Raw genomic sequence first — 16,332 nt, 5'->3', positions numbered from 1 at the left:
TTTTTCTCCAGCATTCTGCTGCTCAAAATAAACACAAAAGGGGAATTAGTCATTTTGCAATTCATCACAATGTTGGTTTGTGACTTTCAGAAGGCCAATCCAGGAAAAGAATTTATTACAGCTCAAATGTGGTAGAGGATACATTTATAGAACTTAATTAGAAGAAAAAATATGATGAGAGGTAAAAAATGTCAGATTGAAATGAATTCTATATTCAAACACACATAAGAAGGCAAACCAAATCCTTGAAGCTACTGAGTATGATATATGTTGGCTCGAAGCTTTCCTGGCAGACACGTGCACACTTGACTAGATGATAAATTACCCTCTTTAAGTAAGATAACTAAAATCATTGATGTCTTTACAGACTTTGAAAGATAAGTTTCCAAAATGACTTTTGTGAGGGGAGCTGTTTGTAGAAGTTAAGGAAAAAAATATAAACACAAACTCATTGGTAGTTAATCAGTTTTGAAAGTGTTTTTCCAAACTCTTTCTGATCCCTTCTACTTTGGGGTCTCCTCCAAGCCACCTGGAATGTCTACTTCCACTTGGCATGATCTGATCCTACTCATCACAGTCTCTGGTTTTATTGCTCAGATAGATCTTTTCTAACAATGATTTTTTTTTTTTAAAGAATCTCATATATAAAAGAGTTTTCTTCTAATCATTCTGGACAAATTTCAATCAAGCACTGATATTCTATTTCTTGAATATAATTTTACTTCATCCATGAAATGGTCTTTATAAAAGATTTATTTATTTTAGAGAGAGAGTGTATGCATGAGAGGAGGGAGGGGAAGATGGAGAGAAGGGAAGCAGACTCCCTGCTGAGCTCAGAGCCTAACACAGAGTTAGATTCCAGTACCCTGAGACCATGACTCAGCCAAAACCAAGAGTCAGTCCCTTAACCAACTGAGCCACTCAGGCACCCCTATCCATGAAAATGGTCATTAAGTGAACAGAAATATACTCAGCATATACAGATGAGAATGTTTTCATAACAATCAATCAATACTTGTTATTGGATTAGTCACTAAATAAGTATATCAGCAATACTGGGTCATAGTCCTAATCATAAAGACCCCCAATCAAGAGCAGCAAATGCCAACTCAGATCACTCTGTGTGGAAAAAGATCAAGACTGGGAACACAAGGTAAGGGCCATGGACCAGAAACATTTTCAAGATGCATAAATTCAGTGTTATTACCAACTCCACAGTGAGGCACTGGTGTCTGAAATCTTCTTCCTCTTCCTCATCAGTTAACAGTAATGATATCCAGCACTGTTTGAAAACTGAATGCGTACCAGAATTTGTACTAAATGTTTAATTCTCATAAGTGGAAATAAAAGCTGAGGTGGGCAATAGTTTAGGCCTGTTTGTTGTGTATTTGCTGTACACTCAATCCTAACAGTGGCGGGCACATGGTAGCTATTCTATAAATGCTTGTCAAGTATCTGAATGAGTGATTAACTGGTGCTATTAGTTTTGTTATTTTATGACTAAGTAGGGATTGAGATATAAGTTGCTCAAGTTCACATTCAGGAATGGATGGAGGCTGACTTTGAACTTAGGATAGTCTCAATTTGGGGTTCATGATTTAGCTACTTCTACTTAGTACTAGTCTTTCATAGTTTATTATTATTTTTTTTAAAGATTTTAGTTATTTATTCATGAGAAACAGAGAGAGAGAGAGAGAGGAAGAGACAAAGGCAGAGGGAGAAGCAGACTCCATGCAGGGAGCCCGATGTGGGACTCGATTCCGGGTCTCCAGGATCACACCATGGGCTGAAGGTGGCGCCAAACCGCTGAGCCACCCGGGCTGCCCCATAGTTTATTATTTTTATGTGTATATTGTAAACATCAACAATTCTTATAAAAGCTTGACAATAATATCATTTCCCATAAATGCTTAAGTCATTTAGTCACTGTTACCTCTGAGTTTATGAGCATATCCAGGAACTGTCAGTGTATGTATCAGAGCTAGGTACTACTTGACATCTGAGTATCTTAAAGGCTATAGTGGACCCTACCATTTACAATTAAAATGTTCTGGTGCTGTAGGGGAAAGCAGGTGAGAAGCATTCTCTAACATTCCTGTCTGCATTAGGTTTCTGTGCTGATGTATTATATGTTGAACTTAATAAAGATCTTATTCTGTTGCACTATTATGAGCCTTGTCTTGTACTTCAAGCTGTCAGAGAGCCATGAGTTTTTATCCACCTATTTTCATATAGCACGCTGTTAGGAAAAATGTGGAAGGATATTTATTAAGCATTGATTTGATAGGCTTTTCATCCATTGAGAACTTCCCCAGTATATTCAATTTTTATTATTCTGCTTAGCTTTGAATTAGTCTTTTGAAAAAATTGAAGAACAGGAGAAATAATTAACACTTTATAGGAGTCAGTTCTTGATAATAAAATTACAAGCATTAACTCATTTAATGGTCATAATGCCCCTATGAGTTAGGTCTACTATTATACCCATCTTGCAGATTGGGGAATTGGCATACATGCAAGTTAAGTGATCTGCTCAGGGTCACGAAGCCAGGAAGTGGCAGAGTGAAGACATGAATATGAGCAGATTGTCTCCAGAGTCCATGTCTCTCAGTAGAGGGAGCTCAGACCCTCAACTGCCTTTTCCCTTTTTAGACGGCAAAAACCAATCCAAATGTCTTATTTATATCTAAGGGATTAATTCAGATGCACCTTGATTTTCTATAGAACTGAATTTTTTTTTTTTGTTTTGTTTTGCTCATTTTCTAATGATGTTTGAAAGGTTTTTATTACTGTCACTTGTTATTTTCTGGAAATTAGGCACTGGCTAGGCTCAGAGTGCTGAGGGATGAAAGGAAGATAATTGAGAAAGAAATACTTATGCTCTGAAGCAGAGGCTGGATAACTTTTTCTGTAAAGGGCCAGGTAGTAAATATTTTAGGCTTATGAACCATATGGTCTCTGCTGTAACTACTCAACTCTGCCACTGTAGAATGAAAGCAGCAATAAACAAAATATAAATGAATAAGCAAGGCTGTGTTCTAAAAAAACTTTATTTATAAAACCATGTGGTGGGACAGATTTGGTCTCTGGCCCTAGTTTGCCTATTCCTGATGTAAAGCATCCGCATGGTTGGAGTGGCCTAGTGTTTGAGTGTAGGCTCCAGAGTAAGATGTGAGTCTGACCTCTTGCTTCAGTGTTTACTCGCTAGGCATCCTCAGATAAGTCATTTCACTAGCCTTTCCCTCAGCTTCCTCATCTGAAAAATGGGAATAATACAGTATTGACCTCATAGATTTGTTCTGGGAATTAAATAATACACGTAGAGGACTTAGAATAGTGGTAGACAAGTAATGAAAATACAGTGAACATTATCACAGGGCAGACGGAGTCCCTAAGACTAGCATGCCCAGATTTGAATACTGATCTACAACTTCCTTAGTAGCTAATGTATAACCTCTCAGTCTCAGTTTCCATATTTGTGAAAAGGAGGGAATCATAAGCCTCATTCATAGAGGTGTTGTGAGGATAAAATAAGTCGACATATGCAAAGTGTTTGAAACAATATCTGAACATGGTTGGTTCTCCATAAAGTTAGCTGTATATTTTTTAACATTTAAAAAAAAGATTTTATTTATTTATTCATGAGTCACAGAGAGAGAGAGAGAGAGAGAGACTGAGAGGCAGAGATTCAAGCAGAGGGAGAAGCAGGCTCAATGCAGGAACCCAATGTGGGACTCGATCCCGGGACTCCAGGATCACATCCTGGGCCGAAGGAGGCAGACACCAAACTGCTGAGCTACCCAGGGATCCCCAAGTTAGCTGTTATTATTATTCAACACTATTACACCTCATTGTAACTGGTCCTTCATGTAGTTAACTTCTATAAATCATCTACGCTTCTTTTAAAGAATATGGGTAGTAAATTTAGTACTTAAAATTGCAGATATTTAGAGAGAAATGATGTTTCCATGTGGCTCTGGCAGACATTGGCCACTGCTGGGCTTTATTGGATATTAAATCATTTGGTTAAATGCAGCCCCACCCCCACATAATACTTTCACAAGTAAATATAATGAAGTTTTAGGATTATTTCATGATATGACTTTTAGAAATGTATTGAAGGAAGCAGTGGACAGTGTGTGTACACTGACTCCTATCTCTGTCTTCATGTATAAAACTGGCACAAACTAGTGAAGGAACCATCTGGAAAAGCCTCTGCTAGGCCCTAAGCATCCTCAGATGAGAAGAGCACAGTTCCACTCCCAAGCTCTGTCCACAGATAGGTGTCCAATCTTGTAACCATAAAATGACTCTGCTTCTCAAAGATGTCTCCCCGAAGTTCTTATTAATAAGAATAATGAGCTCTTACTTAATATCTTCTGGCACCTGCCCTAAGTGCCACAAAGTCATTTTACTTTAAACTTTGAGTATAAGCTTTCTGCTTCCCTTTAACTTACTATTAATTATAATTACAAGATTCAAAGACAAAGGCCCTGTCACCTCATTCCCAAGTTAATAAGCTTGTGACTGGGGTGGAAATAGTACAGGAAAACATCTTAGGGATTTAAAAAAAGAAAAATGTGGATGAATGCTACTCCTGCTTCTTCATCAAGTCATGTCCTGATGAAGTATCCATAAAGTGTTTTGTTAAACAATATCCCAGGCAAGTTACATCAACTATTATGTTCTATGGGAGATTTTTCTTTTATAATAGGACATATTCCTTATAATAGACCACATGATCTATACTTCAAAAGCTCTCCTCTCTAATTGAAACTGTTCTTTCCAGTAGTGGCATCACACAAGAATATTTTGGAAGGAATATGTGTAGGTGTATGGCGAACACTATTAATTATCAGTAGAGTCGGTGACATAAGCACCACTGTTAGACTTTTCAAAGAGAAGAATATTAATCCAAAAAAAGATTGTCAGAAGAAAGACTAATTAGATACCCCTGTCTTCACTTTAGGTTATTCAGCATTGTAAATGTTTCCTTCACTTCAGTTCGCAGGCTCTAATTATTTCTAACACAGAAGATGCACAGTAGTTTGAAAATGAATCAATATCAAAATGTGTGCCCCATAAACTTTAGGTGACCGCTTATCTACTTATCCTTAAGGACAGCACCCACTCACACGTTTTTATCCAGTTTACCAGGAACAAATATATATAAAAGACTTGTCTCATTGTTACTCAGCTAATAATTGCATCTTATAATTGGACATGCTTCAGGATTTACAGAGCACTCTAACATGCACCTTTTTTTTTTTTTTTCATTATTTCTACAAAAATGTGTCAAGGGCCTATGATGCAGTATGCAAAACAGACGGGGATCACCCACATCACTTCATTCATTTGCATGTGAATGGAGGGAAACAAACAATAATAAAATAACTGAACAAGATAATTCAGCTATAAGAAAAAAGTAACAAAGTGATATGACAATGATTTGCAGGGGAATGTTATTTTAATGAGGTGGTTAGAGGTGTCCTCGTGGAAGATGTGACATTCTAGCTGAAATCAGAATGGCAAGAAGGAAGAAGCTTCTTTAGGATGATTTAGGGGCAGGTAGTGTCAGGTACGGGTGACTGCATGTGCAAAAGCACTATGGCTGAAAGGAGTTGGTGTATTCACTGGACAGAAGGAAGATCAGAGTGACTGCAGAGAGCAGCCAGCGAGCACTGTGTTGAGGATGGATGGGGAACAATAAAAGGACAAGGACTAGATCATGTAGGGCCCCATAGGCTGAGAAAAGAATAAAATTTATCCTACGATCATCTAATGGTTTTAAGTGGGAGAATGATATGTGGTTGATAAGTATTGAAAAGCTCTCTCTAGCCACTATGTGGAAAATGAGAAAGGACAGAACAAGAAAAGAAATTTGGACACTTAGCTAAAAATATATAGCAGTAACCTAAAAATAATGGCTTTATATCCATTTAACAGATAACTCCTCATTATTTTGACAGATGTCACTCTAGTATATTAAGAATTTCATTATTATCTTTAGGAAGAGTCAATTCATAGCTGGTTTTCACCAGTAAGAAATTTTAAGTAATTAAGTACACTTTAAAAAATGCCAAAGTAAACTGGAATAAAAGTTATAAAATGAATATGTGCACAAAACAAAATAATCAGAAATCTGTCAAAATAAGATATCAAGTCACGTTCATTTTTAAAAGTCAGCTAAGAAAATGTGAAAATATTAAATCTTAATATTTCCCTGTCACTTTAAGTTTAAAAACTGTGATATTATAGAGTTTACTCAAAGCTAAGTCAGATTTGTATTGTCGAGATCCGGAAAGTAGCACCCTCATTTCATTTTTACAAAATAGGTGGGGCATTTTCATAGTTTAGGGATTTATTAATAATGCCCTGGATGGTAGCCAGAAAGGCTAAATTCTTTTTATTTTTCTTGTTCAATGTTATTTCAACTTTATACATACAGTAAATTTGGAGTAGAGTGGCATACCAAATATGTCTTCCCTTTGTCGTGCTACCTGGCTGGTAGTACTAATGCAACCATCAACAGGTATGAAGCAGGGAAGACTGGATGTGTATTCTGGGTCCTTGTTGGGGAAAGGCCTTCACCAGTGACTTAGATTACTTAGTAGGTATTTAAAAGGCCATATATTAAAAGAACAAATTCACCCACATTATGTAATATCACTCATATAAGCAGTTCCTAGATTAAACCCAAATCCCTTTTAACAAGATATAGATTGAGATGCCTGGATGGCTCAGAGGTTGAGTGTCTGCCTTCACCTCAGGTCTTGATCCTGGGATTCAGGATCAGGTCCCGCATCAGGCTCTGTGTGGGGAGCCTGCTTCTCCCTCTGCCTATGTCTTGGACTCTCTCTCTCTCAGTCGCTCATGAATAAATAAATAAAATCTTAAAAAAAAAAAAAAGATATAAATTGTTTGGCTTTTTTCACCCTATGTGAAGCAGTTCCACACAACTTTCCCAAAATCTTTGTTTTCTTTGAATTACATAGCACAAATGTATATTTTTTTTTAAACTTAAGTATTAGTTTAATTTCAGTTTTCTAGGAAAAGCTTTCAGGTGAAAGTCCAATCTTAGCTAATGCTACTTAAATCAACTACTTATAAATAAGAGTAATAGCATTTTTGTTATATTAATGTGTATAAACTAATATAAACACGCCATTGAGATTTGTAGATTTGTATCTTAATATGAAAAAAATTCTCCAAATGCACAGGTAAACATTTTCCATTAACACTCAACTCAAAAGTCATTTATGAAAAGTCAACATATATGCAAATATGCAGCCTAATAATCCTTAAAATTGTCCTATGACCTCATTTGCACAGCTAACTGTCTATGTTTCGCAGGGTGGGAAATAGTCCCAATCAGGTGAGTGCATAAGTGATGCCATTTCCCAATTATCATCGAGAAGAAAATTCTTAAGACCTTGGGGACCAGTGGCCTCGAACAAAAGTCATTTAAATTTATTATGTCTCTGTTTCCTCACATAAAAAAAATGTGATGTCATTTACTCTGTCTCCTTCACTTTATTCAGTTGTTTTACTTACCAAATAAAACAAAACTTATGAAAGGATACTCTTAATCTGAAGAATACCATTCCATTTTCTCCAGAAAGTTGAACTTTCTAATATGAAAGACCATTTCAAAATACAGACTCAACTAAATTGAATTTATTAACTCCAAAGATACAGAAAGCCAGGCCCTGCTATTCAGGTAAATGGAATGAGGGAGATCATCAAAACAGGTTAACTGTTTCCAGATTTATGAAAATACCTCCTGGAACCTTTCTGTTACTTTGGCAGCTGAACATTTTATGCTACATAGTTTTATACACACTGTGCTTTGTGTTATGAAATCGGTGTAGTTCTTTCATGGTTTAACAGGTTTGAAAGTTACATTACACGTTTATGTTCTTAAGAAACCCATTTCAATAATAAAGTTTATTTGGTTATTTCATGTTTCAGCAATTTACAAGAACTCTGTGTAGCTATGAATATAAAAATTTTCCATTTCACATCTTGGTATATTAGTGACACAGAGTAGATGCTTTTTTAAGCCAAAGTCAAACATCCCCATGGTAAGAGCTCTGTCATAAAATCTCTTTTCCAGGAGGATATTTAAAAATATAACTTAGATGTATAATCTAGGAATAATTGGAAGTATTACTATTTAAGACATGGAATTAAGGTAGATTTACATGCTATAGCACAGAATTCTGTTCTGAACTTGGCCAAATTTGTTAGAAATCACCAAGCTAACGTGAGGATTGGGATATTTAACTATTGACATTTTTTTGGTGCCTATTTGATAATTAAATTAGAAAGCCAAAATTATTTATGGTTTTTTTTTTGAAGAATATTTAGTAAAATTTAGCGCTTTTTTACGAATATATTTTGAAATTCAAGAAATATATTGAAATCATCATAGGTTACAGAGATCAATCTGAGTTTCAATTTCTAGACTAAAACATGTGCTAAGACTGATTAAGTCTATATCACCCTGCCTCATTTGTGTCAGAGACCCTGTGGCAAGGCTTATGGGGAGAAGAGAGGGCCCTAGTCTCTGAGTTTGGCACTCACTGTATGTAGTTGAGGGTCATGAGGAGCTGCAGTGAGCGAGCCCCTGAGTACTTCCCAGTGAATGGAGGAGGGTGAAGGGACAAGAATAAAACTCAGTTATAAAACATCTCAATAAAGCTATTTAGAAAGCCTTACAAACAAGTGAAGTTCAGGGTTGGCAACCAGATGTCTACAGCCAGAACTGAGGAGTATAATAAAAAATGTAAGTTCACAGGGTGGAATTAGGTAGCCAACTGGGCCAAACTAGGAACTGATAAACACATAAGATGGTGGGACTTAAGCCTTCCGGAAGCAATGAGGTAGATAGAGATAGGTCCAAACAATGACATATTAAGAAAGACAACGGCCAGACAGGAAATGGGTCCTGATAATTTACCATGCGGTAGGGTGCTGTTTTATCCTTTATTCCCATGAATTTATCTCTGCATCCTAAATGCTGCTGACATCTTCTTTTTCATTTGAAAGAAACAAAAATAAAGAGGTATGTATTGGCTACTTGTTCTGTTCCCAACTACCCACTTTGGATAAGAAAAGGGAATAGGGAGAGCAGCCCCAGCAGCAACCTGCTACGATCTCAGGTAAGTGCTGGAGCCTCTGTTTTTATCCAGCCCCATATTGCAATCAGAATAGGAACAACTGCGTAGATTTTCAGTTCCCTGATTATCTACTTTGACTTCTACCAATTCAGAGGGAGAAAGAAAACTGCATCAGAGAACTGTACCATCCTCAGTTCTCTGAAGCACACAGCTTAATCAACTATTTTCTATCATAAATAACTCTAATTACTTTCTTTATGCAACATTCAATGCCTGCAGCAGAGACCCTCTTTTTATTTTATTTTTTTTAATTTATTTTTTATTGGTGTTCAATTTACTAACATACAGAATAACCCCCAGTGCCCGTCACCCATTCACTCCCACCCCCCACCCTCCTCCCCTTATTCAAAGCTTCACTATACAACTTGGCTCTGTTACCAGTTACCTTTTGCATTGTGTGTGTGCATGTATGTATAATTTGCGTTTTAACATTTTGTTTTTTATATTGTCCTTAGTGAGGAAAAGAAACTAAGAACAACCAGGAGAGGTAAGTGTTTGCTGCACTGTTTATCGACCCCTTAATCCTGCTTATTTAAGCTTCCCCTGTGTCTTGCTGGCCTCTCTTTACCTCACTCATGCAGGTATAAGAATGCCTAGGAGTCTAAGGTTCTGTGTGCTTATGTACTCTGCTTTATATTTTCTCAGTATAAGGTTTCACTGACCTGTAAAATTTCATCTGATTTAATAACTTCACTTATTACAATTCTACTCCATATCTTTCCATCCTCTTATACAACAGATCAGCTGCTTCCTTGCCACTCCCCCCACATCTTTATCAATATAATCAATGCATTAAAGCAGAATTCAAACTGAAGGGGAGAAAAGAATGATGTGGGCAGATAACCACAGGAAATATTTTGGGTAAACTTAGGCACTGACAATTCTGAACACAAAGTTCCAAATGTATTAATAAAAATCACTTTTATTCTAGAACATTTTGCCAAAAGGAAATTATTTTGTTATAGCATGTTAGAAGTTTGACAGAAATAGAAAGAACTTCATATGTCATGATAATTTTCTTTTTTGGTTAAGACAATCAGCAAGAGTTTAAGCAAAGGAGCTCTATATAGCAGTTACCCTAAAGGTTCTGTGGTCTGTGTAACTGGACTTAGCATTTGGAAGATAGCTAAGCTTTAGTTTCCTCTTTAGCAAAATAGGAATAATAAACATCTTTAGCTCATATAGGAGATTAAATAATTCATAAATAGTGTAATTCCTAGTGTTCAAAAATTTAACTATTCCAACTATTATTTTAAATAGCTTTGAGAGCACTTTCTCACACAGAAGATATTTAGGAAGTTCTTACAGTAAACAGAATTGTCTCCCCAAAATGTCCACGTCTGGAGGGAGAGGTCATTCAAAAGACTTGAGTGTTGGTTGACTTATGAGCTGGACTCAGGCAAACACAGCCTCCTCATCCTCTCCCCAGTCCTTGGAATGTGGGTTATGCTTTCTTTTCTCATTTCCAGAGCTGTTCTGGGGACATGGCCTTGAGACAGTGATATGATGCTGAGTATACATGCATGGTATATGTGACTGAACCCAGGTAAGACCTCTGTAGAAACTTTTAAGATTTGGCAGGTGGACTTGGGGATCCACTCCTATTGCTGCCACTCAAGACAAGCCTTGTATATAAGTTTCCTTGCTTATTAAAACACCTACCACCCTGGAGTGGGCCACCTCTTTTTTCAGTCTCTTCCTGCCTTCTGAGCATGGGGACTGATTTCAGATTACACCTGGAAAGCTTCAGAGGAGGTCGTGAACCAACAATGTCCAAATCCCTGGAATCCAGGAATATGTCTACATTAGGAAAACTATCCTGGAGAGTGGGTCTAATCTATCTTTCCCAACTGTAATTATGGGCCTGATGCTATGACTTGCACTAACCAATGACATATTAGTAAATGTGGCACACCCAAGAGGCTTGAAGAATGTTTTCATGATTGGGCTTGCTCTCTTTTTTCCCCTTCTTATCATCATGAGAAGGACATACCCTCCCAAATCTGATGGGGGATGAGAGATGCATGGAGCAGAACTATGATGTCCTGATTTTCATCCCATACCAGATCAGCTGCCTCATGCACATGTGAGTACAGTCAAGACCAGAAGAACCAACAACTAGCTACAAAAAGAATTACCAAGATGACTACACCTCGGTGCCTGAGCATCGAATTCTTGTTGTATATCATTGAGGGCTTCTGGTTTTCCCTCTACACAAATTAAGATGAAAAAAACTCCTGACACAGATGCATTATTTTATACTTTATACTGTTTGAGATATTCTTTTTATGAAGTCAGAAAAATGCCTCTCTTTACATTTTTCCCATTTACTGCTATTGAAATAACAAAAACATTTCTTAACAAATTTTAAATTATGTGTTATGATTCAGAATAAAATAAAATATTAACACTTACTTTTCCCCACTTATTATTATATGTATTTGTTTTCTGTGGCAGTTTCCGTAAGAGAAAATGTTTAAGCTATTAAAGCATAGCATTTAGAGTCATGGTCATTGGACATTAAAGCCAAGATGACTTACCATTTGGATATATACCATGTTATACATGCATTGTGAAAAACATCAAATTCCAGCATCACTCTTCACTGCCGCTTAGTAAATATTTGGGAACCTTGTCCTGTGTTTTCAATTTATCTGTGTTGCCATGTATGCTAAATTGTTCTATTGTTATCTTACAACAAACTTTAATTTGGAATTCAAAAAATTTTTTAAAGATTTTATTTATTCATGAGAGACAGAGGCAGAGACACAGGCAGAGGGAGAAGCAGGCTCCATGCAGGGAGCCTGATGTGGGACTCGATCCCAGAGTTACATTACATATAGATAAGTTAACATTTATTACAGCATTGTTTCCCCTTCATTGGTAAAATAGCAAAAACTTGATTATAGCTTTGCACATTTAACACTCATTTTAAAAATAATCTATCCTTCAGCTCCTGGGTGGCTCAGTTGGTTAAGCGTCTGCCTTCAGCTCAGGTAATGATGCCAGGGTCCTGGGATCGAGTTCCCCAATGGGCTCCCTGCTCAGCACGGAGTTTGCTTCTCCCTCTACCTTTTCCCCCTGTTCATGCTCTCTCTCTCTCTCAAATAAATAAATAAAATCTGTAAAAAATAATCTGCCATTCTTAGAGCCTACAAATCACCCATAATCAATCAGCATGTATTGATTACTTAGCATGAGTTCAAGATTTCACTAATTAGCATAACAAGGAAAATAGAAGGTATCCTTCCTGTGTTACTGGATTTGTAATCTGAAGCATTTAATTTAGTTGACTGAAAATTGGTAAATACTGTGAATATTCTATACAATGATTTTCAAATTTCATGTGAATTAATGTTTTTGACCTAATAATCTTTACCTGCTAGACACTTCCAAAACATTTTGCTGTAAGTCCCTGCAATCTTATTAGAAATCAAAGATAACTGAAATCACCATTTTCATTCCTTTCTATCAATTATAGTCTGTCTTCATCAATTACCACAATTTCCTTGTAATTTTTGTTCTTTGACTTCATCTTTTCCATCTGATTTTTGAATCTTAATTAGGCTGAGACAGAACTCTTACATTGGATAGTCCTCCCACCTAACTTTTCCCATCCATTATTTCAGATTTCATTTGGTCATGCTACTGAGTTGTTGGAAATGTCAAGAGAAATAGAAAATCTTTATGCAAAATGAGTGTTCCTTGTTCTAATCCTGTTCTCTGACAGTCTGCAGATATGACAGCAATTAGAAGGCAACGAGATCCTTGACCTTTAGGTTTTTGCTTTCTTATTCCTAATGTTGCTGCCACCAAACCTGCTGCTCTGAACTATGATAAATCTACAACTCTTGCAAATGGCTCTAATTATAAATATCAAATTATAATTATCACTGTAATAATAAAATAGAAGGAAGCTTGTCACCAGGTTTTGTGAGGATTCTGTTGTTTTGTTGTTGTTGTTGTTGTTTTATTTTATTTATTTATTCATGAGAAAGAGAGAGAGAGAGAGAGAGAGGCAGTGACACAGGCAGAGGCAGAAGCAGGCTCCATGCAAGGAGCCTGATGTGGGACTGGATCTCAGGACTCCAGGATCACGCCCTGGGCTGAAGGCAGATGCTCAATCACTGAGCCAGCCAGGGATCCCCCAGGTCTTGTGTTTTAGATGAAGAATTTCCTTTAAGAGTTACAGTCCTAGCCTCTCTCCACCATCATTCACTCTTCTGAGATGCAGGAAAAACTTAATCTATCTGGCCAGGTAAAACTTTGGAGTTACAGTTACAGTTTTCAGTTCCTTCTAGCTTCTGTCTCTTCTCTTTGCCTGTACTAAACACACTTTTTCAACACTTATGTGCTGTATATTGCTAGGATAGGGCTGGTTATCATCACTCAGTATTACCTGTGCCCCAATTAGCCTGCCTTGCATGAGTAGAGTGGTAGAAAGCCCAATGTGGCCACATATCAAAATATCCCACTAATTTAACTTTTATCAGTAAAAGCTAATATTTTATTTCTACCTTTCAGAGTCTTATGTTTAGGTCTCAATGAGCACTTGGCTTAATCAAGTAAAAGCCTATATATTCACATTTTCTAAATTCCAGATCTTCAGAAAAAGACACGCATTAGCATTTGGAAGACAAAAGTAACATGTTTTTCATAATCTTGGACACACTGAATTTGATCCTGGTAGTAGTACCTACCTGGGTTGCTTCAAATGTGCCTTGTACTTTTAGGTTTGTTGCTGCCTTTACAGACTTGTAAATGGTTTTAATGTGGGTCAAGTACATGGATTAGTAACCATTGGAATATGTGGGTTTTCCATGACTAGCTTCATAAGACAATTTCTCAAATCATATGAAACATCAAACTCTAAAATTTAGAAGTTACTTTTAAAAAATAGGCTTTCTTGAGATAAATAATAAGGCTTTTCTTTTCTAGAATTTTCTTAAGACTTCTAAAATAATGTTCTCCATACTTCAAATGAATAAAATGAATTACTCGTCTGTACATTTATTTTCTCATTTATAGAACATTAATGCTGAAGCATTAAATAAAATTTAAATTAAAATACATAGAAAGCACTTAGGAAAGCACCGGTCTCCTATTGAGCGCTCAATTAAATGCTGGTTATTATTTTATTCATTATTTCCACACTTAGGGATCACATTCAGGACACCGAGGTGGCTCAGTGGTTGAGTGTCTGCCTTCGGTTCAGAGCGTGATCCTAGAGTCCCAGGATTGAGTCCCACATCAGGTTCCCTGCATGGAGCCTGGTTCTCCCTCTGCCTCTGTCCTGCCTTTCTCTCTGTGTCTCTCATGAATAAATACATAAAATCTTAAAAAAAAAAATCATTTTCAAATTTCTCAATTTTTAAATTTGAAACTAAATGATAATTGAATTTAAACATCTTTTCAATTTCTTTAAAAAATATCTGAATTCTTCTAACTTATATATAGTGCTTAATGAGGGTGGGATGGGGGAAAGTCAGTTGCTTATCAGCTGATGTTTTCAGTCTTTTAATGCTCATTGGAAATGCAGACTCAAATGGAAAAAAGTGGTGGATTCTTACTTTATACTAACCCACCCAGGGAGTCATCATTATGGATCTCCTACTAAGTTAGTTTTTAGGCAAAGGCTGGAAAAGATCCAAAACTATTGATCAGTACTTTGCTGCCTGAATGCAACACAGAATTATTGGTTTAGTTCTATTCCCTCTATGACAACAGTAATATATCCTGTCCTTATCTTTGTCATAGCCAATTATGAAAATTTCTGGTTTTAGTAGAGTACAATGGTCAAGAATGGGGATGAGTGCTATTTTGTATAAATATCTCTAATAATCTTAAAGTCACCTAAGGAGTTTTTCAGGTATATTAGTTTTGCCTCTCAGCTTTCTCTAGAAATACAGAAAACTTGCATATTAGCCTCAGGGGAATGTTTACCTCCCCATTCAAGAGCCATTCAAATGCAGAAAGAGATAAGCATACTATGCTAAGAATTCATTTTTCAATGAATGCATTAAGGATTCATTTTTCAGTGTAATGATGTTCCACAATATCTAGTTTGGATATTAACAAAATGATACTTTGGTAAACAAGGTGTTAAACCTAATATATCCATCTCCTATTTCTAACAATTCACTTCCTTAGTACACCTATCTAAATGGCAAGATACAGGCAATGCAATCAGATGTCTAAATACTGATTGCATATATAAATTTTTTGGTAAATAATATAAACATACAATTTACTACCATTAAACAAATCATAAAAACAAGACAAATAAAATGCCAGACAGCTCTGTGGAAACTGACAATAAATCTAATTTCAATGTATTAAAAAAACAATGTGTCTAATATATGCACCACAATAATAATATATGCTATTCAAACTAAGTTCTTAGTTCCTTACTTATATTACTAATCCAGTAGATACTTCTCCACATTAAAGAATTACATTTTGTAATATTCTAAAGCTTTGGGAGTTCAGGAAATTATAATCTTTAGAACAATTGTACAAAATCCACAATTCTTAACTCCTATGTTATATGAGGTGTTATGCTTTCAAGTGTTATTAGCCTTAAAAAATGGTTTTCTGCCAAACACCTATTTTATAAGACCATAGAAATGAACATAAATTTTGAATTGTGAATTTAAAAATTATTTAGGGGATCCCTGGGTGGTGCAGAGGTTTAGCGCTTGCCTTTGGCCCAGGGCGCGATCCTGGAGACTTGGGATCGAATCCCACGTCGGGCTCCCAGTGCATGGAGCCTGCTTCTCCCTCTGCCTGTGTCTCTGCCTCTGTGTGTGTGTGTGTGTGTGTGTGTGTGTGTGTGTGTGTGTTACTATCATAAATAAATAAAAATTAAAAAAATAAAAATAAAAAAAATAAAAATTATTTAGGAATTGTATTTCATCCCATTTTGGCCATTAAAATACTCTTTTTCCTACCATTAAGAGAAGTTAGATCCTAAAGAGTGTAGAGATTTCAGTTTTCTTGCTTATAAATATAACTTAGATTTTTGTTATATAAATATTTGTGCCACTAAGCAAATGCCCCCAAACAGTAACATACATAATTTATTATGGGGTTTGAAGGTCTAATAATGCATACATAATTTGACACAATGAATGTAGCTACAATTACAGTC

At 36.2% G+C, this 16,332-nt stretch overlaps 1 protein-coding gene and 1 long non-coding RNA gene across 8 annotated transcripts in view; one reads left to right on the top strand and one right to left on the bottom strand.

The window, feature by feature from the left end:
* SPAG16 (sperm associated antigen 16) overlaps nucleotides 1-16,332 on the bottom strand; it is a 907,696-nt gene that overhangs the window by 476,910 nt on the left and 414,454 nt on the right. The window lies entirely within an intron of this gene.
* On the top strand, nucleotides 9,554-11,510 carry LOC111094387. 2 transcript variants are annotated; one of them, XR_005385369.1, is made up of 3 exons: nucleotides 9,554-9,669; nucleotides 10,652-10,728; nucleotides 11,249-11,510. It is a non-coding gene; the product is annotated as an uncharacterized LOC111094387 (long non-coding RNA). The 2 variants fall into 2 exon arrangements; XR_005385368.1 differs by having other exon boundaries at nucleotides 11,169-11,510.

This window comes from Canis lupus, chromosome 37 (genome assembly GCF_011100685.1).
Source record: "Canis lupus familiaris isolate Mischka breed German Shepherd chromosome 37, alternate assembly UU_Cfam_GSD_1.0, whole genome shotgun sequence".
NCBI lineage: Eukaryota > Metazoa > Chordata > Mammalia > Carnivora > Canidae > Canis > Canis lupus.
The sequence above is the reverse complement of the archived record's forward strand: the minus strand, read 5'-3'. Positions and strand labels throughout refer to the sequence as shown.